Here is a 24,047-nt window from a genome sequence, read left to right as displayed (position 1 = left end):
CCCTATTCTCAGAACATCACACGGGGTTCAACCCAAGCAGTCATTATTTTCATTTTGGCTCTGAATTAGGCCTTGATTAACCTGACTGGTTTATTCTGCAGAATAACAGGGCTCCACCCTGAAGTCCCGCAGTCCCTTATAGTATAGGATTTCCTCTCTGCAAGGCCAAAAAGTCATTGCATTTGCTATTGTGATGACTTATTATATTAAGAACTCTCCACCCTGTAAACAAGACAATTTAAAACTCATTGACGTAAATTAAAAAACAAAAGTCATCTCATATAAATAGGAGAAACAATAATTTATCAGTTTCTTAAAGAGATCTGTTTATTTCTGAACCTGAACTTGAATTTTATATATAGCCTTTATTCTTGTTGTTGTTCTCAAGTTTATTTAGACATTTAATGTACAAACCTCTTTGATTTTCACAAACTGTTTTCCTGATTACTGTATTTTCTTCCTTCCTACCTCTGTTATAAACAATATAAATATTTAACTATTTAGCCATGATTTAATTACTCAACCTGGGCTATCCAATATGCTAGCCATTAGCTATATGTGACTAATAAATACCTGAAATAAGGCTAGTGTGAATTGAAATATAGTGTAAATGGAAAATATACACTGAATATCAGATGTAATATAACAAAAAAGATCATAAACTATCATTACTATTTTCGTGTTCACTATTACACATTTAAATAATATTTGGAACATGTTAAGTTCAACAAAATATATCTTTATATTAATTTTAATTATTTCTTTACTTTTTAAAAATATTTCTACTAGAAGGTTTTGAATTAACTATGTGGCTCACTATATACTTCTATTGCAAAGGACTTTTATAAAGAATACAGATCATTTTTAATATATGTCACATCTGGAGTAGAAAGTTAATGAATAAAAGAAAATTTGTGTAATTATCTATAGGAAAACTTACGGCATTGGCAGATATCAAAACACTATAATTATCCAACTATTCCTTCCTCTAGGAAAGATTATTTTCTTAAGGATCCAGGCAAATTCTTATTTAGCACCCTTTCTCCATCTGGGGCATTCTGGCTGGATTCTCATCTGTTCCCCAAAACATTGTGCCTTGCGATAAATTTGCCTTGTATGCTTGTTATTGGTGTCTTAATAAATGTATAACAGTTTGAAGGTAGAAGCTAAGACTCATTCATCTTCATATCCATCATGGTGCCTAGTATACAATAGATATCCAATAAATGAGAAAGAAAGAGAAGAAAGGAGAGAGGGAAGGAAGGAAAATCACATGATTACTTCTTCTTCCTGACTGGCAGTGTTTCAATTACTGCATAGGGAATTGGTGAGAGGAGGATGGATGAGGGAGAGGCATGGTAACATCTCCAAATCCATATTTCTTTCAAATATGTCCATGTTCTTTATCCAAGCCAGTGGTTGTTCCCACCATTCTCCCTCCAGCCCATCCAACCCCTTGTTGGAGTGCATAAATGTTTTAATAATTTTTATTAGCACTAAACCTTTCTCCTGGCAGAGGGTTTTCTACACACTGGTTCCAGATGAAAATTTCCTTGATGCACACTGGAGAATGTAGGTGAAGCATATGTATCAATCACTTTGAAGATACAAACGGGTTTTGTTGTGTTGTTGTTGTTTTGTATGCTTGTTTGGTTCGGTTTTTTTTGTTGTTGTTGTTGTTTTGTTTGTTTGTTTGTTTGGTTTTTTTTGCTTGCTTGCTTGGTTTGACCTCTGTACCAGCATATGTTCTTCCCTACTGCACTTGTGACATTTATTAAAATTGTATCACACTGAGCCCTGATGAAAGCTTCAAGAGATTTCAAAGATTGGTATAATATGGGCTACCTTTACTTTCTTTCTTTTTTCTTTTTTAAAAAAGATTTTAGGTATTTATTCATGAGAGACACAGAGAGAGGCAGAGACACAGGCAAAGGGAGAAGTAGGCTCCTCGCAGGAAGCCTGATGTGGGACTCTATCCCGAGACCTAGGATCACACCCAGAGCCAAAGGCAGATGCTCAACCACTGAGCCACCCAGGCGTCCTTGGGATACCTTTTCTTATTGAAATATAGTCAAATTAGAAATCAATAAAAAAATGAGTAGAACTCTCCCACATATTTGAACATTAGGAAACTCACCTTAAATTAGATATGGAACAAAAAATGAAAATAGGAATTAGAAATAGAATGGAATGGTTATGAATATACTATATATATCAAAACTTATAGAATGCAGTTAAAGCAATACTTAAAAATGTTATAACTTGAATTTTTTTAATTAGGAAAGAAGAAAGTATGAAAAATAATGAGCTAAGCATCTATTTTGGTTAGTTTTTCTATGGTAACAAAACAGTCAGGAGTCTTAGTATTCTACAATGATAAAAATTTCTTTCTTTCTCAAAGTACATATAGTTGGATATGAGCTACTGCTTGGCCCCAATGTTGCTCTGGCCTGTGGCTCTGCTCCATGTGTCTTCTTATTCCAAGATCTAGGCTGAAAGACCCTCTATGGAGACCAGTCTGTTCTTGTTTTTACAGCTAAGGTGAAGAACCAGAGAGCTGGTGGAAACTCATTTGCACCTCACAGTTTTTACTCAGAATTGGCACATTGTCAAAGCAAGTCCAGGCCCAAGCTCAAAGTCAGTGGATTGAGATGTGTTACAAGGAAATATACTACCGCCTGCTATCTTGATCAAAAATATTCAGTTTCCTCCCTTCTGGAATCAAACTATATTCATCACCACCTCTAAAGAAGAAATCCTGAAACCTATTTTCCCAAAGCCACTCATTCATTGGGTAGATCATCTGCTAAGTTACTACAGGTAACAGTTTGCTAAATGCTTTGCCACTGCATACTGTGGCTCCTTTTCCATCTTCTAATAAATGGTTCCTTTATAACTTGTCCTTTGGTCCCAAGGTCAATACATAGATTTTAGTTGTTGTTGTTACAGGAGCATGTCACCTTAAGATACCAATATCTGTTTTTCTCAACTTTGCTATATAGTAACAAATAAGCTCAAAATCTTAGTGCTTATACCAACAAAAATTCATTTTTTGCTCATGTTACACAGAATGTTGAGTCACCCACGGTTCAGCTACACGCTTTAAATAGGATGGGCTCTGCTCTGCTGTCTTCCCATTCTGTGACTAAAAGTTTGGTTTCTGTGCCAGCAATTCTCAATGCCTCTTAAAGCTTCCACACAGAATTGGAAGTAAAAGAACTGGCACCCTCTCCCTTCTGCTCATGTTCCATTTTTCAAAGCAAGTTACAGAGTTTAGACTACAATCAGTGGGCAAAGAAATACAATCCTTTTATAGGGAAGGAGGATATGAATGGTTGCAAATAATAAAAAAATTTACTACAAAAATCCCACCTTAAATGATTTAAAACACAAATAAGCCACTCTCATAAAAATGGAAAGAAAAACTTAAAAAAATAGGAAACAAACATCAAAAATTATTAACTAAACTAAATCCTTAAAAAACAAAACAAAACTGAGAAACCTCTGGAAAGCTTGGTCAAATAAAATAAAAGAGGTGGGAAATGGAAAAGGAAGCTATAATCAGAGATGTACCAAAGATTACAAAAAAATAAGAGAGTCATCGCAACAATCTGATTGGAAATGTTAGATAATACAGATAAACTTGAAGAAATATGTGGCAAATTCCAACTATTTGTACAGAATGCAAACACCATAAATTGAATTAGTAATTAAAACCTTCTCTAAGTTAAAACAGCTTATCCAGTCTTATAGGCAAGTTTTATCAAACATTCAAGGAGCAAAGGCTTTGATTCCACACATAATATTGCAGAGAGTACAAAATGGAAAAAGAAAAAGTATCTTCCTCAATAATTCTAGAAGGCCAAATTACCCTCGGGTAACAAAACCTGGAAAGAACAGAAAGAGAAAGAATTTTCTCTATAGAATCATCTTATTCATGAACATGAATTCAAAAATTCTGTGCACAATACTAGCAAAAAAATACTAGGAATATATTAAAAGGCAAATGTATCATGAACAATTTTGGTTTATTCTAGCAATCAAACTTTAGCATTAGCAAGTCAGTAAAAATATTTAAAAAACATTAGCAAGTCAATTATAGTAGTTTTTAATATTAAATCTAAAATATATTATTGGAACGCCTGGGTGGCTCAGCAGTTGAGCGTTTGCCTTTGGCCCAGGGCATGATCCTGGGGACCAGGATCAAGTCCCACATCGGGCTCCCTGCATGGAGACTGCTTCTTTCTCCCTATGTCTCTGCCTCTCTCTCTGTGTCTCTCATGAATAAATAAATAAAATCTTTAAAAAATAATTAAAAAATAAAATATTAGATTATTATCTCAATGGATTCATAAAAAGCTTTTGATGCAATTGAACATTGGTTGATAAAAACACCCAGTAAGGAATAAAAAAGAACTCTAACAAATAAATAGAATCTAGACAAAACTCTTCCCAAATATTTCAAGAGTAGAATATTAAAAATGTTCCTTTTCAGATAATAAAAGACCACTTCTAGCACCACTTCTGTTCAATTTCATGTCTAAGGCAATAAGGCAGGAAAAGAAGTGAGAGTTATAAAAATTGCAAAGAAAGAAAAAAATATATTATTTGCAACATGGAGTTTAGCAATATTTCTGGATACAAAATCAAATAAAAAAATAGTTTTCTAAGCACAGGCAACAAGAAAGAAGAAAATGTAATAATAACATGCCACTTATAATATCTTTGATAAACATTAAATATCTAGGCATAGGTATAACTTAAGATGTGTCAGACCATAATAGAAAAAAAACTACAATTTTGTTGAAAGATATTAAAGAAATTTGCATTGACAGACCACTTTTATGACTTCAAAGCCTCAATATTATGTAAATTTCAAAATCCCAGTGGATTTTTTTTTAAGGTTTTCTTTATTTATTCATGAGAGACACAGAGAGAGAGGCAGAGACACAGGCAGAGGGAGAAGCAGGCTCCATGCAGGGAGCCTGAAGTGGGACTCGATCCCGGGACCCCAGGATCACACCCTGGGCTGAAGGCAGTGCTAAACCACTGAGCCACCCGGGCGTGCCTCTCAGTGGATATTTTTGTGAAACTTAGCAAATTAATTTTAAATTTTATATTGAAAAGAAAAGCCTGAGAATAGCCAAAATTCTCCTGAAGAAAAGGATCAATGATTGAAATCGAGCATCCATTATAAGTTTTGAAAACCAATAAAACCTTTATAATTAGGATGGTATACATTGGTGCAGAGACAGACAAATGAACCACGGGAATAGAAAAAAAAAAGTTTCCAGAAACATATCCCAGACAGTATGGAACACTGATTTATAGTAAGGATTGTACTGAGATCACTGGAGAAAGAATATGATGTTTTTTTATTAAGTAGGGCTGGACAATTGGTTTTTCATGTAGAAAAAAAGAAATTTACAAAAGTCATCTCCTTCCAAATAGGAATTAAGTAGATAAGGTAAATTCATTTCCTTCTATGTGAGTTAAGGATTTAAATGTAAAAGAACAATACAACATTGAGAAGACCAAATAAGATACTCTTGTCTTAAGAAATATATATTAAAAAATTTTAAAAAAGAAATATATTAAATAAGATATTCCAATTATGCCTACCAAATTAAATACAAAGTTGATTATATTATAATTAGAAGTTATGCTTATTGAAACATACCATAAGAAGAGAAAACCCATAGGTTTGAAAATGTATTTGCAAAACACAAAATGCAAAATGGATGTATACCAAAAATATAAAGAATTTCTACATATCACCCATCCCATAAAACAATCCAAAAGAAATGAAAAGTGGACAAAAGACTTCAAAATACTTGACTTTACACAAGAGGAATTATAAATGATCAGTAACTTAAAAAATAATATTCAGCCTCATTAGCAATGTGGAAAATGCAAATTAAATCCATAATGAGATACCTATGGGACAACCAAAACATTTATGCACTGATAGTGGTAATATTAATAGGTATAACAACTTTGGGAGAAAAGTAACATTTTCTAGTAGGCTGAAAATGTATATACCCTATAATAGAGCAATTTCACTCTTTGGTATGTATTCTAAAAAGAGGTTTACACATATTCACTAGGAGATACTGTTTATAGATACCAAAAACCAAGCAAACAACAACAAAAACTCAAGCCTAGAAACTAACCAATTGCCCATTATTAGTAGATGTGATAAACACATTCTGATATCTTCATGTAATCAAGTACTATGTATTTGAGAAAAATTCATAAATTACAGTTATTCACAACAATTTGGATGAATTCAGGAACGTAACATTTAGTGAAAAAACAAATTTGAAGATGCCAGCATATGTGGTAAAACTATAAATAAAAATAAGCCAGTGATAAAACAAAATTCAACATCATGCTCCCCCTGACTAGGGAAAAAATGGGTAAGATGAAAGGCAAATGGCAGACAACAATGCCAAAAATAAGGTATAGTTCTTTTTATTAAATTGGGTGGTGGGTAAATGGGAGTTCTATTTCATATATATATATATATATATATATATATGAAATAGAACAAGATTTGTCATATATATACATAGACAATCTTTGTCATATATATATATATAAACATTTTGTAACTACTCAATATTCCATCAAGAAACAACAATGAAGAACGCAGGAATCAGAAGAATTAGCCACATGTTAGGGGACACCAGAATGTTGACCTAACGAGATGACAGACTTTTCTTTCAGGCAAATGAAGACCCAGAGGACATGTGGACAAGAGCTCTGCTCTGTCACTATGAACATAATAAGCTTCTCCTTCATATGCCATCTGGGGGGAGAAGTCCAGAAAGACTCCTTCTTTGGATAAGGCAGACACAGCCCTAGTGTAGAATTGGAGCTTTGGATTGACAAAAATATTTTCACGTAGAAAACTGTTTCAACCTGAAAGAGGCTGAATTATCTTCAATTGACAAATTTCCTCCCATCCCATCCCATCCCATCCCATCCCATCCTATCCCATCCCATCCCATCCCATCCCATCCCAAGAATAGGGATTCCAGAGGTAATATAAAATAAAACTATAGTTTTGAGACAGATAAGTCATTGGGTATACCCTGTTTTACTCGCATTACAAGTACTGCAGGAGAAAGTTCAAGGTGGTATTCCAGGAGGTAAGGAAACTGTACCTAATCCAGACTTGGGAAAGAGGTGGTCAGACACGGCTTCCTCAGAGAGCTGATGAAGTGAGACCAAGGGGAATAGTCCAGGAAGTTTCCTAGTCAGAAAGAGAAGCACATATAAGAACCATCCTCTTATTTTTGACTGACTCCAGGAATAATTGATGGATGCATATGTTGCCCTACTTTTCTACGAATTAGAGTGGTAGTCCTTTACTAAAGGCTTATTATGACCTAGGGGCGCTCTGGGCATCTTCCTCGAGTTTCATACAATCCTGTGAGCTTCCCATTCTCATAGCTTACCACCATCTTATTGTAACATCATCATGTCCTCCCTTCTAGGTTGACAGTTCCTGGAATACTTCTATCACTTTGTCTATAATGCCCGGCTAGCACTGCACAAAGTGTTAAAAAATGTTTAATAAATGTTAAAAGAATAATAATTAAAAAAAACCGGTTAGAAGAATCAAGGGGAAAAGGTACCAGTGACCTGGTACAGTGGTCCAGCTTACACTTTTCCTTTTGGAAAAAAGTCTAAGAATGTGCAAGAAACCAGTTCAGAAGCAAACTGGAAATAAAATATGTTTTAATTCAAACAAAGTCCTTTTAGTCTCCTTTGACCTCGTGCTATTAAATCCTTCAAAGAGTGGTTCTCTCCTTTAGCAAATGGCTTCCAAATTTTATTGGTTTATTGGTTCTGGGAAGCAAGATAGGCTGACCCAAAACATAAAATAATATTAGATTGAAGTTTGAGTAGGAGATCTGATTCTAAAGAAGTGATCCAAAAAGGTGATGGGTTTTCTCTAGAGGATAGCATGTTTAATTGTATTGAGTTGTACTGCTAAACTGGTGATTCTTATAACTGAATTAAAATTATTGCTACTACATTAAGTATATCCCATTGTTCCAGGTGGCACAACTCTAACAAATGAAAAAGCCACGCACAATAAAATTTTGCATTACATTCTACGCTTGTAAAGAGTAATACAATATAACTCCAGGGGTTTGGGGCAGGTACTATTAGGAGAGCTTATTATTGGGCTCTAGCTTTGAATGGACCTTGGGTTTTCCTTTTAAATAGGAGCCTGTATTATGGGACAAAAGAGCTTTATCTCTTGTGACGGGAAGGCTAAGAATAACTGTTCTTTATGAGTCATGCAAACACATTCCAAAAAGCTTTCTTCTATTCAACATCTGTAAAAGCTCTTCCTGTCCTTTCCCACCACCTCAGCCCAGGTAGAGCTGACAGGCAACGGATAATGGGCAGCGGTTATTTTTACTCCATTGAATTCCAATAAAAGAACAAAAAATAATTCACAAGAACAAATAATATTTCGGTTCTCTGCCTTCAGAGACAAAATGTGGCCAAGAGTGACCTTTGGAGACCGAAACTGTAGAAGATTTTTTTTCCTCCAGCTTGTGCCAATTTCTCGCCAATGGAGAGAATTCCAGCTCCCTGATTGAATACTCCTTTTAGCGTCTTTTGTAGGGATGATCACTTGATGTTTAAGAGCAAATGTTTTGCCCGCAGTAGTCAATCTTACCTGGGAAGCTCCCTCTTGCTATTTTTTTCTTCATAAATGAATTGAATCGAATCTGTAATATTTTAGAAGGCTGACACACAATATGAAGCTGCCATTTTTGTATATATTTAAAAACCAGAAAGGAGCTTTATCTCTTTTTTAACAAAATATTAGATTAATCCATCAAAAATGGACCACAGAGACTACTCTTCAAAGCGAGGGCAGAGGGTAATGATTTTTTTGATGGCGTTTTTGGCTGAAGAGTTCTCCTGTGCTTCAGTTGGAGGAGGAGGAGGTTGGCTCTGAGGGGATCTTAGGTACTCATCCTAGACGTAGAACTGCACAGTCCTGAGGAAGGGATGTCTGACCTCCCACTTCCTACAAGCCACTGTCCTTGCTTATGTTTGACTTCCTGCACTTACATGCAGAAGGGACACAACACTGTGTAGCTATACAGTTTGGAAGAATGGTTTGCCTCTCTCTCCTTGCTAAAATTTTGAAAGTAAAACCGTAAAAGACCCTTAACAATAGGAAGCAAACTGAGGATTGTGGGAGGATGGGGTAACTAGGTGATGGGTATTAAAGGAGAGCACTTGAAGTAATGAGCACTGGGTGTTGTATGCAAGTGATGGATCACTAAATTCTACCTCTAAAACTAATAATACAGTATATGTTAATTGAATTTAAATTTAAAAATGTATATAGTAGAAAGAAAGAAAGAAAAAAAGAAAGAAAGATTTTAAAAGTAAAAAGGAGAGAAATGGTATGTATTTATGTGGATTATAAATAAAAATCAGTATACTTAAAGGGGCCAGTTTTGAGCCTTTTTCACTTATCCTCGAAAAAAAAAAAATTTTCTCACAGCAAAGTTTTCTCCATGAAATGGCAGTTATGCAGTATCACAAGAGTTCTCTCATAGAGTAGTCCATAATATTTGTTGAATGAATGTATACCCTTCTAAGAAAAAAAAAAACAAATATCAATATATTTTCCAGCTGGATATCTATGTTCCCTAGTGGCTTGACCTCAAAGTGTAACAAATCAAAACCCCTTTGGCTGAGATATTATGGTTTCTTACATCAATGCAACAAACCAGCACACTTTGGGCAGTTACTGCCCCAAATAAGTAACAACAGCTGCTTAATGAATCCTCAAATTACAGATTTTTTTCCCCCTTCTATCCCAGCACGGTGGAGTTAATGAAGGGAGAAATTTACAAAAATAATTAAAATGATGCCAGCTTTTACAAGAAAGAGGAGGGGCCCTGACTAGCAAAGACTCAAAAGACCAGCAGCTGCACATGCCAATTTGAAAAGACAACAACCTCTTTTACCCTTGAGGGGTGGGCTTATTATTTTGACCATATAGCCCTTTTGGGAATGAAAACCCTCTTAGATCCCAGAGACTGAGCAGAACATGGGAAGGTGCCTTCCGTGGCTGTTGTACTGGTTGCCATGATTTTCTAACTGGGTCCAGTTCTTTTTGTTGTGTTCTTGTGTTGCAAAAGCAACAGAAGGAATGGGAATATGCCTGCAGGGCTTTTGATGGCATGCAGGGAGTTTTTTTCTCAGAATGTATTTCTATTGCCATCTGCATCAAAATAACTTTTTTTTTTTTAACATTCAGTTTGAGTGCCTTCAATTCACGCAAACAATTCACATAAATAGTTTAATGTCCTTCATTTTTCAACCTCCCCCTGGCTGCCCCATATTCCTCACCTAAATACGTGTTCTCTAAATCCTTTGTTCTTTTTACTTGTCCATATGCCTGCCTCCTTCCCTTCTCATCCTGACATCTAGCAGAGGGAACAGAATTATTTCTTTCCAAGGTACAGGATTGTTAAATTATTTTTAGGTGCAGTTTAGCTAGACAGGACCACCTTAAAAGTGTCTCCCAATTTCCACAAGAACTATGAAATTTGAAAAGTTGATTGAAAAGTAAATTTTATTCTTTGACTCCACTGGTTCCCAAGATAAACTTGGGGAAAATGCTGCTTTTGAAGAAAATGATCAGTCCTGAAAGATAGTCTTTAAAAAGTCATGGAAGACAGATTTTTAAAACTGGAAGCACACAGTTCTCCATTGTCAAGGGAAGTGTTACCTTGTTTGAAGATTATTATTGACATAGTCCTCTAGGGTGCTCAGTGAAGGACTTTGTTCAATAGACTATTTGTTTCCTTTTATAGCTGCTGAAAGAGGGGGCATTTCAAATGCAAAAAAATTTCCAGGCCCTCAGAAAGTTATGGAGAGTAAGTTTGGATTGTTTGAGATTTTTCTTGCTTCTGGAGGAAGGACTGTATTGCTATAATCTTCTCAGTGAAGGAATAGCTTTTCCTGTGGGTCTCTGTGACCACTACCATTTTAGGCTGATCTTTCTATCAATCCAGGCAGTCATGCAGTCTGTGCCTTGTCTAAATGGTGAGCATGATAATGAGGCTGGCGTGTATACTATATGCCTCTATCACCATCAACAGGATATTTTCACCTTGGTGCAACATCTATTTATTGAGCATCCACTGAGCTCTACTATGCCCCAAGATAATATGCAAATATGGCTAGCTTGGGGAAAACATGATAAGCATTTATACCAGTTTCAGTCTCAAGTGACAGAACAATGTAAAGTAGTTTACACTAGAAGTAAATCTATTGATGAATGAATGAAAGTTATACAGGCAGACTGGGATCAGTCTTGGCTGGATCTAGGGCCTCAAACAATGTCAGGTCTATTGAATTAGCTGTGCTCTTTTCTGTGAGTTGACTTCCTTTCTAGACTGACCCGATGGCAAGATGGTCCAGAAGCTCTCCATATCACATCCTCTTGGGTGGGGTAAAGAGACAATATTTCTTACTGATAATTCCTGTCCTAACCTGGGAATCCGTTCTGATAGAAACAATTTGGCAAGTCCCTTTCAAAAACCGAACAAGGACACCACAGTAGTGGGATTATGATGGTTGGTGAAGCTGGATCATAGGACCCACAGAGAGAATTCAGGGCTCCAACTGGTCAGGCATGGGTTACATGGCCAGAAAGAGGATTCAGTGTTCTGATTAACGAGGCTGGTTAATCTGGGTAAGATTCCCAGAAAGGGAATTCAGTACTTTGGCCAGACCTGAGTCACATGTTTCATCATTTTTATCAAAGGTAGAAGCCAATCTCCTGGACTCTGCATTAGAAAAAGTTATTCCCCGAAGGAAATTCATAGTACTTATCAGAAGTGAGAGGAATGAATAAAAAATATACACTAACAGTATTGGCTATCTAAAAGGCATATTTAAGTATTTGCTATGTTCTGAGCATAGTGCTAAGGCACTTAATCTCATTTGTTTCTTTTGACTTTACATGATCTACATTTTATATTTAGAAAGCCAAAGTTTAGGGGCATCTGGGTGGCTCAGCTCAGGTCATGATCCCAAGGTCCTGGGACCAAGCCTGATGTTGTGCTCCCTGCTCAGCGGGAGGCCTGCTTCTCCCTCTCCCTCTGTCCTTCCCCATGCTTGTGGTAGCTCTATTGTCAGATAAGTATCTCTCTGTCAGATAAATAAATAAAATCTTTTAAAAAATAACTAATAAGTCAAAGTTTCAAAAATTAAGTAACCTGTCTGTGGTCACAGTTCAAGGAGGTAAAGCGAGGATTTGAGCTGCAATGTTCTGATTTTGGAAACTGCACTGTGAAGAAGTATGACATAGCATCACTGAAAAAGACAGTGACAACAGTCACAACATCTAATTCTTACTGGTACTTACTATGCAGAGGCTGTCATGTGGATTATGAGCAAAGTGCTGCATTCAAGCAGATGATAGTTTATCTTCCTAGAAAGGCTTTACACAAACTCTGAAGTGGACACAGGAGTTGAGACTCCCCTGGGGGTGAAGTAAGACTAGGGAAGCAGTTTGCAGTGGTGCTGGTGGCAGTGCTCTGCCTTGGGGAAGCTTTTTTTCAGTAGCAGAAGGATGTAAGCACATTTGTAGGCTGAGAAGAGGCCAAGAGAGGCAACAATTGATAATGCAAAAGAAAATAAATTGTTTATGCAGCAGAATCTCAGGAGAGGCGGTAGGAATGAGATTCAGAGCTTTGATGGAGGTTGTCAGGCTTGGATAAGAGGGACACACCTTTTCTAAGAGAGAGGGTAAAAAAGGAAGAGAGGGACAAAGGGAAATAATAGCTTCTTTGTGAAAGAAAATACATCTCGTCACATTTGTGTTACAGCTTATCCAGTGCTTCACATGAAATAAATGGAATTCCACCTTTAAGTCTGCTTTTATTCCATCTTCCTCAAGGTCAAGAGTTTCATGATAGCGCCAAATCATCCAGTTTGGGGTTAGTTTTATACAGCATTTTAAAGGCACTTATTAATGTGCCATTATGGAATTTCCTGTCAAATTTGTTTGCTTGCTTATTTACTAACTTTGATTTTAGGTAGGTTAGAGGTACTTTCCCTCTGTCATTCCACTGTTTTTATGGTGAATGTCCACAAAAGGATTAGGTACATAATTTATTACAGAATAACATATAACTTGTTATTCACAGAACTTATGTATATAAATTAATGTAAATAGGCAAAGAGTATGTTTCCATGAAAGAGATAGAATAAGCTAACTAATTAGCTACAGTTTGCAATGTAGATAAATTGGCAGCTGGAAGGGACAACCCATTACTTTATAATTAATTGACTTAGATCTTTTAAAAATTAATTAGTTAAGAAGTACAGCTGGGCAAAGATTGATGTACAAGGAGCCTTCAGTACTCCCATCAGAAATCAAGGTCAAGCAAGTGATTTTGGCTATTCCACCTTTCAACTGCCTGTTTGGCAGTAATTCGATGAGGTACTGAGTGCTTAGATGTTCTTAATTGTCTTCTCCAGGTTCTACGGGGTCTTTCCATAAATCCACAGGTAACTATATTTTTCTGAATTTTGACTTATCCTAATTATAGGTCTACTGTTCTGCAGACATTAAAAAAATATACTGTATTGAGTGTTTAATACATGCCAGGGCCCATGATGAGACATTTATATACTTTATTTCAGTTTTCTTCACAAGATCCCTATGAATTAGGTATTCAAAGAGGTTGCATAGTGTAATGGCGAAAGGCAAGATTCAAAAGTGTGACCTCCTAGATTTAGATCCAGCCATTCTATTGACTGCTGTGTGATGCTTGACAATCTGTCTCTCAGTTTCCTCATCTGTGAGATGGCAATAAGAGTACCTTCCTCATAAGTGTATATGTATTTTATTTTATTTAATTTTTTTAGAGAGAGAAGGGGGAGGGGTAGAAAGAAGGGGAGGGAGAGAGAATCTTAAGCAGACTCCACATCTCGTGTGGAGTATGATACAGGGCTCGATCTCATAACCCTGAGATCATGACCTGAACCGAAATCAAGAGTCAGATGCTTAACAAACTGAGACACCAAGGCACCTCATAGGGTATATGTATTAAATTAGTTAATCTGCATAGTGTTTAGAATGAAATAGGGCCTTCACACACTGATATCATTACCTTTTCCTATCACATTTCTGAGTACTTACTTTCCTCTAAATAGCTGACTTAATCCTCCTGAGAATCCCCTGAGGTAGATGTGATATAAATCAAATGAATCCCAATTTTACAGATAAGAGAACTGAGGCACAGAGAAGACTGATAACTTGCCTAATATTACCTAATTATTAGAAGAGCCAGGATTCACTTTCAAAAAGTCTATCTTCAAAACTCATGCTTTTAACTACTCTGCCATTAGTGCTGCATTCTTCCATCATCGTCTGTACTCTAGACACACTAAATGGAATGCAGTTCCCAGAAAGAGCAAAGCTCATTTGTGACTGTCATTATGTGAGCTCTTGGCTGGAATGCTCTGCTTCCCTTGCCTATTTGTTGAACACACTATTCCACCTTAAATATTCAGCAACAACAAAATCACCTCTTTGGAGAGGCCATCCCTAATGTGCTCATGATGGAATTTTCTACATCTTCCACCACTGCAGAATCATATGCTTATCTCTTTTATAATATCCTTACACTATGTCCATCTGTTAGACAATCGATAAATATTTATAAGGTATTAAATATGACCTATCATTGAGCCCCTTTTCCCGAGGAGCTTAAGTACTAGTGCAGAATGATAAATTTTCAACCTGTTCAAAAATAAAAAATTAAGATAATTTTAGATGTTACATTTGACTTTTGGAAAAGACACAGTGGGTTAGTGTAGAAAGGGACTGGGTGTGCTGGTTCAACTCAGTTGGAGATGAGAAATAATAGTCAGTAGCCAAGCACATTAAATTAGTGTGGAGAGCATTTCAAACCGAAGGACCAGAGGTGCAAAAGCCCTTTCATGGAATCCATGAAAGGTTGTTGCATTTGAAGGACAAAAAGTGCAACTATCATTAAGATATGTATAGTCATTATTTATTTCCATGTTTATCTTCCTACCTAAACTGTGAATTCTTTTGGGTTAGGATTATATCCCACTCATCTTTGAACCTCTATTGTTTTGAAGATCTCCTGGACTGTGGTCTTTTTTAGATAATTGGCTGAATAAAATCATGACACAAGTGTACTATTATCTAAAGTAACTAATTTCTTTTTATCTTCCTCTTGCCTTTTCTATATTTGCCATGCTTCTGAAATGATTGCCAAAATTGTGTCTTTTTTTCCCCTTTAGTCACCTTTACACATTTCTGTTTTCTTTTGGTCCTACCCTCCCCCACATCTATTTCTCCTATCCCTAGATCTCTTTGTTGTCCCAGGTAATTTCCCCTAAACTGCAGGGATCTGGAAGGAGGTATAGTCTTTGGATAGGGATAAAGCAGTTCATACATGTCTTATCCTCTTTACTCTGACCCCTCTTTCATAGACCCTGAAGAATACCTTATATTTGGGGGTCAACACCAAAGCTAAAAATATAACCTCATCCTGAGATCCTTTTTTAGCAAATGAATGCAAGGTAGCTTTCTTTTAAGCCATTGTTCTGGGTACAGGCTTTAGAAGAGGAGAGAATAAGGTGCGCCACCTTGGTGCTTCTGGCTCACCTAGGGAGAAGTTTTGATTGCTCTTAGAAGCTTGATTGCTCTTAGAGACTGAGGTTAAAGAAGTTTAAAAAGCAAAAAGGAAAGACCAATTTTAATAGTTAACTATAAAGGATTCCTAGAGTTCCTTTTCTTCCATCTGATAAAGAAAAGAAGCAACTCCTGTGCCTTTGTCTTGTAGGGCAGCTTTCTTCTGCTCCCCAGGAATTTATACAGCTATTCGGGAGTAAAAGATAACCAAGGATGAACTCAAACCTCCCCCAGGGGCCTTAAAAGCCATCTCTTTAGTCGCTAATCGGGTGAACCCACACATCTTAGATATATAAATTTTAATCAGCTTCCCTCTCATTTTTTCCCCTTGTCTTTCAGAGACTGGATTTCACCTACAAAGAGTTTGGAATCAATTTGAAAATATAGATCAGCTTCTTCTTGCCTGTGATTGTTCCTGAGATGCCAACTAAGATGACCTAATTCCTCTCACCTTCTTCTCTGGCACTATGGGATTTCTGTATGGCCACTTTCATTTCCTAGCTGCAAACACAATGCAACCCAATGACCTTTTGTTGCAAAAGAAAGCCCTGTGCCTCTTTAAAAGCTATTTTCTTATTGTTTGCTTTAGCTACTAATTGAAAATGCCTAGGATACTTTTAGTTAGTCTAAGGTATTATAAAAAGAATCTTGGCATACAAATGTCTTAAGTGGTAGGATGCTTTCTAGGAATCAAAAGATGGGAAACAATACTATACAGATTCTACTTTTGGGCTCTAGGCTCAGACTGCTTGGGTCAAATGCCTGTATCAACATTTACAGCCATGCTGTCTTGGGAGAGTTATTTACTATCTCTGTAGCTCAGTTTTCTCATACTTAAATAATAATAACGGTCTCATGTTATAGGGTTTGGAGAAGGAGTAAATAAGGTCATGCATGTAAAGCACTGAGCATAAGGCCAAACTCAATATAAACAATCAATAGGAATGACGATTATCTTGGCCATTGGAATGGGAGTTAGAAAGGGAAGAGGTAGGCTCTGAATCAGAGTATAGGAATTCTAGTGGTCTCAGCTACTTATCCTCAGCTAGGATGTCCTTGCTAGTGCTAGTAGCTTTTGTACCTGCCATAGCTGTAGAGGCAGATCCATGAGTGGTTCCAAGAGGCACAGAAATTCTAACTTGGAGGTATCAGGCATGGTCCTTTTATTTGCCAATGTCAGTAAAATGCGAAATTAAAAAGAAACACATTCAGAATTCCAAGATCATCCACAGGGGGCATTAGGAGAAAATAAAAAAAAAACAATTAAATTCAAATGAATCGAAAACAGTTCAGTGCATCGTACTGTATGGGGCTGTCTTGAGAGTTTGGTGGGCGGGGGGGGGAGGAGACCTAATCCCTTCCCTCAAAATTATGATATGGGAGTAATAATTAAAAACAAAAATTAGTATGTCATCAGCCGAAGGGCATATAGTTACTGAGGAGAAATGGTGCACCTCACTCTTATGTTCCTTAGAGCTCCTAGTGTGATATAGAGTGCAGGCACAATGCCCACTAACATTTACTGTATGGCCAGAGAGAATGTGCAGTTTTTAATGGGAGGAAAAAGTAAATGGCATCACACCCAGGCAACAGGATAATTACAGTGAAATAGTTAAGAGCATGGACTCTGGAGACAGAATGCCTGAATTCAAGTCCAGACTCCCTTGCTTATTAGCTGTCTGATCTTGTACAATTCATCTTAACCTTTCTATGTGCTTTAATTTTCTCATTTCTCAAGTAGGAACAAGAATAGTCCTCCCCTATAGAGTTGTCAGCATTAAATGAGAAAATGCATGTAGGCCCCAGCTTAAGAACTCAATAAATGGTGGTTTTTATTATTATTAGCAAAGAGTCCATTTCATTGGATCTTTCTTTGTAAAAACTCATTGCTCTTTGATCTGTTCACAGGTGTGAGTAGAACCAGTTTGTCCTCACCAAATCACTTTTCAGTGCCGAGTTACCCAGAGACGTCAGAGTTAAGATTCACATGGTAGAAGGGGCTCTTGAAGTTTTTCAACAGAAATCATTTTTTGTTTGTTTGTTTATTTGTTTGTTTGGAAAGCAGAAGTGAATGTGTTTTGCAAGAATCTGACTGGTTCCTCTAATGGACCTCAGTATTGATGTCCTCACCCCACACAACGGGCAGCCATGAGATGATTAGAGGTGAGAAGCAATCATGGTCTACTAGTTAAAGCAGATAACCAGGCATCACAAACTGTGAGGCCATTTCTGCCTCCAACAACTGGCCGGCTGGGCAAGTCACCTCACCTCACTGAACCTGCTCTTTCCAGCTTCAAAATGAGGATAATAGTATTCCTCTACCCACACAGGGGTGTTAGGTAGCTTAGTTAATTGACGTTTGCAATATGCTGGGAGATAAAAGGCAGTATGGAAGTATAAAGTATATTAAAGAAGAACAAAGTAAGATGTTAAAAGTGACTGACAATGCAACAGAACTAATAGATTGGGCAACAGAACCTGGAAGATAATAAAGTTGCTGTAACACTAAGTCATAATATCAATACTAGTGTTTTGAAGAGCTTGTTCAAAATAATATGTCTTTTGACATACAATAGTGAATTTCCAAGTATTGCAACACCTTCCTTCTTTTCAAAATGAACACTGGCTTTTAAAAAAAATGGGAGGTGCTTCTTTCAATCAAGGTTAAGTCTTTCCTATATTTTTCCGTGAATTGATATGACCTTTGTAATACTAACCCGTGGCATTGACAGTGCTATTCTAATAATACTTTTTTTGTTTTTATGGTGTTTGTCTTAGGTCAAAGATCACAGACTGTCTATCCAAGAAAATTAGCTAGATAAGAATTCTTCAATGAATGAATTAAATGATTCACGATTTAATGATTGATTTAAAAAAGTTATTCTTTCTCATCTCTCAGTTCAGTTCAGAAACCACTTTGACCTTTTTCTGCTTGTAGCAATAAAAGCTGACTTGATCAAAGTGACCTTTTTTTCCCTTTCTTCTTTTCTGTTCCTATTTCAGAGCCATCTGGTTTGACAGCCATAAGAGCTGAAATACTTTGTTTTGCAGTCTTTAGAAATGCCCCTTAGAGGCAAATAACCATTTGGCAGAACCAGTAAATACAAAGTATAAAAGAATATTTCCTGCTTGTTCTTTTTAAGGTGGTGTGTAGAGGAGTCAGGATGGGGCCAGAACACCTGCTACCTGCTTTGCAGATTTAGAGAGGCGTTTCAGGTGGGACACACATTTTCAGGCCCAAAGGAATTTGATCTCATTTCCGTTCTATAGCAAATAATGTAGTAGCATCTTGATATTCAACTGTATGTGGTGGCAACCTTGGATAGCTTAAAAAGTTTGCAGAAATCATCCTTCATACTAAACTACATGTGTAACTACTGACTTCAAGTTCTTGGCGAACTCCCAGGCAATCCATCTTTCTTATCACCTTTGCCAATGTCCTTTATTAATTAAAAACACCCTGAAAAATAAGGCTTTTGAGGGGCTGTGGGCTGAGATCTGGGTTACAAACACAAAACACCTCACCCACTCAAAAATGTAGTTTTGGTTGCTTGAGGTAAGAGTATCTTGTCTTGGTGGTATTGTATAAATCACAAATTGTATTTTGTCCATTATATATTGACCATGTCTCGTTAATCTTCTATATAAATATCTCAGCATTACAGGGATAAGGCTAAACTCAGAGATTAATCATCAAACAGGAGATATTTGAGCTTTTTGCTTCCTTGGGTTTTGCACAGAAAAATTGGGGATTAGTTGGAAAAAGAAAGCCTACTGTCCTTTCATTTAACTCACTCTGGGTAAAAGTCAGAAGAAGACACTGGAGAGACACGGAAAATCATACTGGAAAGGAATGGTTTCTGGTTTGCCATTTCTCTGGAACAGTGTGCGATACATTGAACTTGTTTTTTAAATTTGCTTCAGTTAAAGTGCCTGCCGAGTTCATGCACAAGATCTTAAGTGTGCCATAAGGAGTTATTTCCATTTTTTTCAAACAATAAGCTATAAATAACACAAACAATGACAGGATTGGGTTGATTTCCTCCTGATGTACCCTGGCTAAGGGTCTTGCTCAGAATCCTGAGGTGGACAGCAGGATTTCTGTCTGAACTACAGGGTGATCCATTGCTTCTCCAAGACTAGCCAAGGAGGCAGCTTTCAGGAAGCAGGCCTCCTCTCCAGGCACTGGCTGTGGGGTTTTTGAATTATTTACGGTGTGAGAGGGCTCCTGGCTTTGAGCAAGGTGGAAATGTGGCTCGTCAGGCCACAAAAGCTCAAAATAGATGCAGGTCTCTCTCCCTTCTTACTATTTTATGTACAACCAAGTTATGCATCCCTTCTCCCCTTGCCTAGACATATTTATTGGTTTTTGTTTTTTGTTTTTTTCCTGGTGGCAAGGGACAGTAACACTTCATTTCTACTTATTAGGAGGTGCTGTCAGGATGGTTCATTTTCCCAGGGGAGGGCTTGTGTAATGGGCGATGCAGGATCACATTCATAAATTCGTCGTGATTTATCTCAGTGCTATTACAAATGGCAGGTGATCAGAAATTAGCATTGCATTTAAGCACAGCCACATAACTGAAAGATTGCTTCTGTGCATGCTGCATGGCTCATGATTTTTCCATGTTCCTAAAGTGTGTGCCTTAATGATTCATTAATTAAAAGCTTTTATCTGAACCAATTGTCCCATCGTTCATTGGTGTGTGTTTCACCCAGCCAACTTAAAGCAATGGGTGTTTTACTCTGATTCCTTGGGTGAAGACTGCATGATATGGACTCTGATTGCCCTCTCTCCTTCATGGCTATTCAGCTTATACTTTAATCTGGCCGTGTCAATGTTGGCAGGTCTTCATGCCCTCAGCTTAATGGGAGACTTAACTGACCTCAAGGGAATCTAAGAGGAAAATGAATGATATAATGAGACCAAAGGGGATTATATCTGCTTTCATTTGCCTTGAACAGAGTAGGTACCCAGCAAATATTTGGTTTTTGTATGGTTTCATTATTATTTTGTTATCAGATTACGAAGTGGTGACAGGTCATGGGAAAAAATCTGGGAAAGTTAGTATTTGTCCCCTAATTTTGGAAATAAATATTTCAATTTGTTTGCTATCAGTTCAACAACTCAGGCCAAGGTAGATGTCCCACCTGAAACCCATACGTTCAGTTTGGTTTAAAGGCATTTATTGAACATCTATCACATGCTCTGCCAAGCCCAGTGCTGTATGCTGGGAATAGAAAAATGATCCCTTGAGGATCGAATTGTCTTAAGGAGAGCCAGTCATGAAAATACACAATTTAAATATGCCAGGTATGCTTCTAATAGTGCTTCCTAGAGTTGCTGAGATTATCATTTGCTCTTCAATGTGAAGAGAAATTAGCCAGGCAAAAATAGCTTTTGCACCGTATGTTGATTGACCTACTTTTCAGACATTATTGGATTGCTATTGCTTAAGAGTTAAGTTTGTTTTTTACTTTTTAGTGTCCTATTTGGGCACCTTTCTTGAGCATGCAGACCCTATGGATACAGGATATCCTCAAATAAAGTTATGTTTACTGACCACCACAGATCATTCTCTCGAAACATAGACTTGAGTATCCTCTGAAAGGAAGGATACCCATGGGTGTAAGACAGTCTTCAGAGGCTCACCTGGATCTTGTCCAACATGCTCTCTAGGTATTCAGAGTCAACAACAGTCTATATCAGGGGTTGCCAAACTTTTTCTGTAAGGTCAGATAGTAATTATGTAAGGTTTTGCAGGCTAGACAGTCACCACTGCAACTACTCAACACTGCTTGGTAGCTTAAAGGCACTTACAGAGCATATGTAAGTGATGGGTGATATTGTGTTCTAGTATAATTTTACAAAAACAAGAAAGGACTAGATTTGGCCCTTGGGCCATAGTTTGTTGAGGCTATAGCATTAAAGAAATATATCTACCTATTATTGAAAGTCAAAAGACATTTAAAAATTTTAAGTAAATACCTGAATTTCAGATACCCAACATTAATACCAGGAATCTAAATTTTTGAATTCTTATTCAGTGTCTACTTTCTGTAAAATACTATCTAAGGGATGAGGATAAGAAGAGACAAAAGTTGGTGCTTAATCTCAAAGGGTTTATGATTTATTGGGAAGACCTATTTTGCAGATGTAGAAACAGAGACCCTCAGAAATGACTTGCTCTTGGTTAAATAATAGCAAAGTCAGGATTTGGAATAAGGTCTCTGTGAGCTTAGGCCTTTTTCCCCATCATAGCATTTTGTTTGATGCATGAAGATCCTTGGGTCAGTACGAAGTCTAGGGGAAACAAGAGAGGATGTAGGATTCATTGAGGTTCCCATACTCTTGAATCTTTGCTTCTGTCATCTGCTAGAAATTACTAAAAGAAGAAATTGAAGCTGTTTTCTTAATAGTGCTCAGTCATGTCATGGCTTATGCTAACAACAGAATCACCTCACTTCCCTTGCCACTGAGAGTTCATTGTGTGTTAACCATAGGCATCTACAAGACTTGAAAACAGTTTTGTTCTCATTGGGCAAAAGGTCTTCATAATGCTCATGGGCAGAGAAAGAGAGTTATCATTGATGGACTGAAGAAGTCATTGGGAAAATTGTTCTATAGTATTTTGATTTGAATTCAGACAATAAATAAAATTCAACTGCCAAATCCAACAGTCATTTTGCAATCTCATTCTTCATGATACCTTTGCAGCATTTGGTAGTGTTGTTTGCCACAATCTTTTTGAGAAATTCCATGACATGGAACTCTCTTCTCCTAAAATGAAAATTCTCCCTAAGAACATTCCTAAACCTTCTATATTTTGCATTACTTATCCTCTTTTACAGCCATTCCTGCTCTTAAGGCTTCAACTCTTACTTCTAATTGAAGAAAAAGGAAAGGAAAAAGAGAAAATATTTACTTGGCACTCAAAGTATTCTAAGAATCTAGAATAGCTCTCTCCTCTGGTCTACTAGAGAAAGAGAAACAAAGAAAGAAAAAATAATGGTTCTATAGATCATAGATGCTACTTGAAGTGTGTACAGGGGGAAAAAGGTGAATACTTGGGATGTGGAAAGGCGACTGTGAAGACTTTTCAGAAGAAAGAAGAAACCTGAATATAAATTATCAGAGTGAAGAAGTTTGACCTCTCAATACAGAATTTGCTGTTCTTAAGTATTTACCCAGACTGCGACAACTCTGACAGTAGCTTGCTATTTGTTACCCATTTCCCTTCACAAAAACAGGAAATTGCTTCTGACTAGATCAAAAACTTCTGGAGGTCAGGGATGAGCCGTGTTCATTATAGCATCTTTAGCACCGGGGCTCAGTAATAATTACTGAAAGATAGAGATTATTACTCCTACTTTATCACTGAGAAACTGAGTCTCAGTAATTGAAAAATAAATTCATACAACACTCATCATCAGGAAAATGCAAATCAAAACAATGAGATATCACCTCGCACCAGTCAGAATAGCTAAAACTCAAAACACAAGAAATGACAGGTGAGGATGTGGAGAAAAAGGAGGCCTCTTGCACTTTTGGTAAGAATGCAAGCTGGTGCAGCCTCTATTGAAAACAGTATGGAGGTTCCTCAAAATAGTTCTAAAAATAGAACTACCCTATGATCTAGTAATTGTACTACTGGGTATTTATCCCCAAAATACAGAAACATAATTCAAAGAGATACACATACACCTATGTTTACTGCAGCATTATTTACAATATCCAAATTATGGAAGCAGCCCACGTGTCCATGAATAGATGAAAGGATACCGAGGTTGTGGTGTATATATATAACCTGTATATGTATACATATGCATCATTATTATATATAATATACAATACATATATACATATGTATAATATATATTCATATATATGTATGAATAAGAGGATATTATTCATCCGTAAAAAGTGAAATCTTGCCATTTGCAATGACATAGATTGAGCTAGAGAGTACAGTGCTAAGCAAAATAAGTTAGTCAGAGAAAGACACATACTACATGATTTCACTCTTACGTGGAATTTAAGAAACAAAACAAATGAACAAAGGGAAAAAAAAAGAGAAATAAAGAAACATTCTTAATGATAGAGAACAAGCTGATGCCTACCAGAAGGGAGGGAGATAGAAAGATGGTTTGAAGAGGTGATGGGGATTAAGGAGCACAATTGTCATGAAGAGCACAAAATAATGCATGGAATTGTGGAATCACTATATTGCACACCTGAAATTAATAAAATACTGTATGACACTAGAATTAAAATAAGGACACTAGAATTTACATTTTTGAAAAATGAACT

The 24,047-nt window shown here is 36.8% G+C and overlaps 2 long non-coding RNA genes across 3 annotated transcripts in view; both read left to right on the top strand.

Moving 5' to 3' along the window:
- Window positions 1-2,870, top strand: part of LOC111090024 — a 38,395-nt gene extending 35,525 nt beyond the window's left edge. The window contains exon 3 of the long non-coding RNA XR_005370457.1: window positions 2,537-2,870. This is a non-coding gene — a long non-coding RNA (uncharacterized LOC111090024). The remainder of the gene's footprint in view (window positions 1-2,536) is intronic.
- The window catches only part of LOC111090025, a 135,151-nt gene extending 114,769 nt beyond the window's left edge, over window positions 1-20,382 (top strand). The window contains exons 1-3 of one of the 2 annotated variants that reach the window (XR_005370455.1): window positions 13,414-13,575; window positions 16,076-16,214; window positions 17,645-20,382. This is a non-coding gene — a long non-coding RNA (uncharacterized LOC111090025). Of the gene's footprint in view, window positions 1-13,413; window positions 13,576-16,075; window positions 16,215-17,644 lie in introns of those variants that run through there. The other variant, XR_005370453.1, reaches the window with a different exon arrangement.
- The last annotated feature ends 3,665 nt before the right edge of the window (window positions 20,383-24,047 follow it).

Source organism: Canis lupus, chromosome 15 (assembly GCF_011100685.1).
Source record: "Canis lupus familiaris isolate Mischka breed German Shepherd chromosome 15, alternate assembly UU_Cfam_GSD_1.0, whole genome shotgun sequence".
NCBI lineage: Eukaryota > Metazoa > Chordata > Mammalia > Carnivora > Canidae > Canis > Canis lupus.
This window is presented reverse-complemented; position numbering and strand designations above follow the sequence as displayed.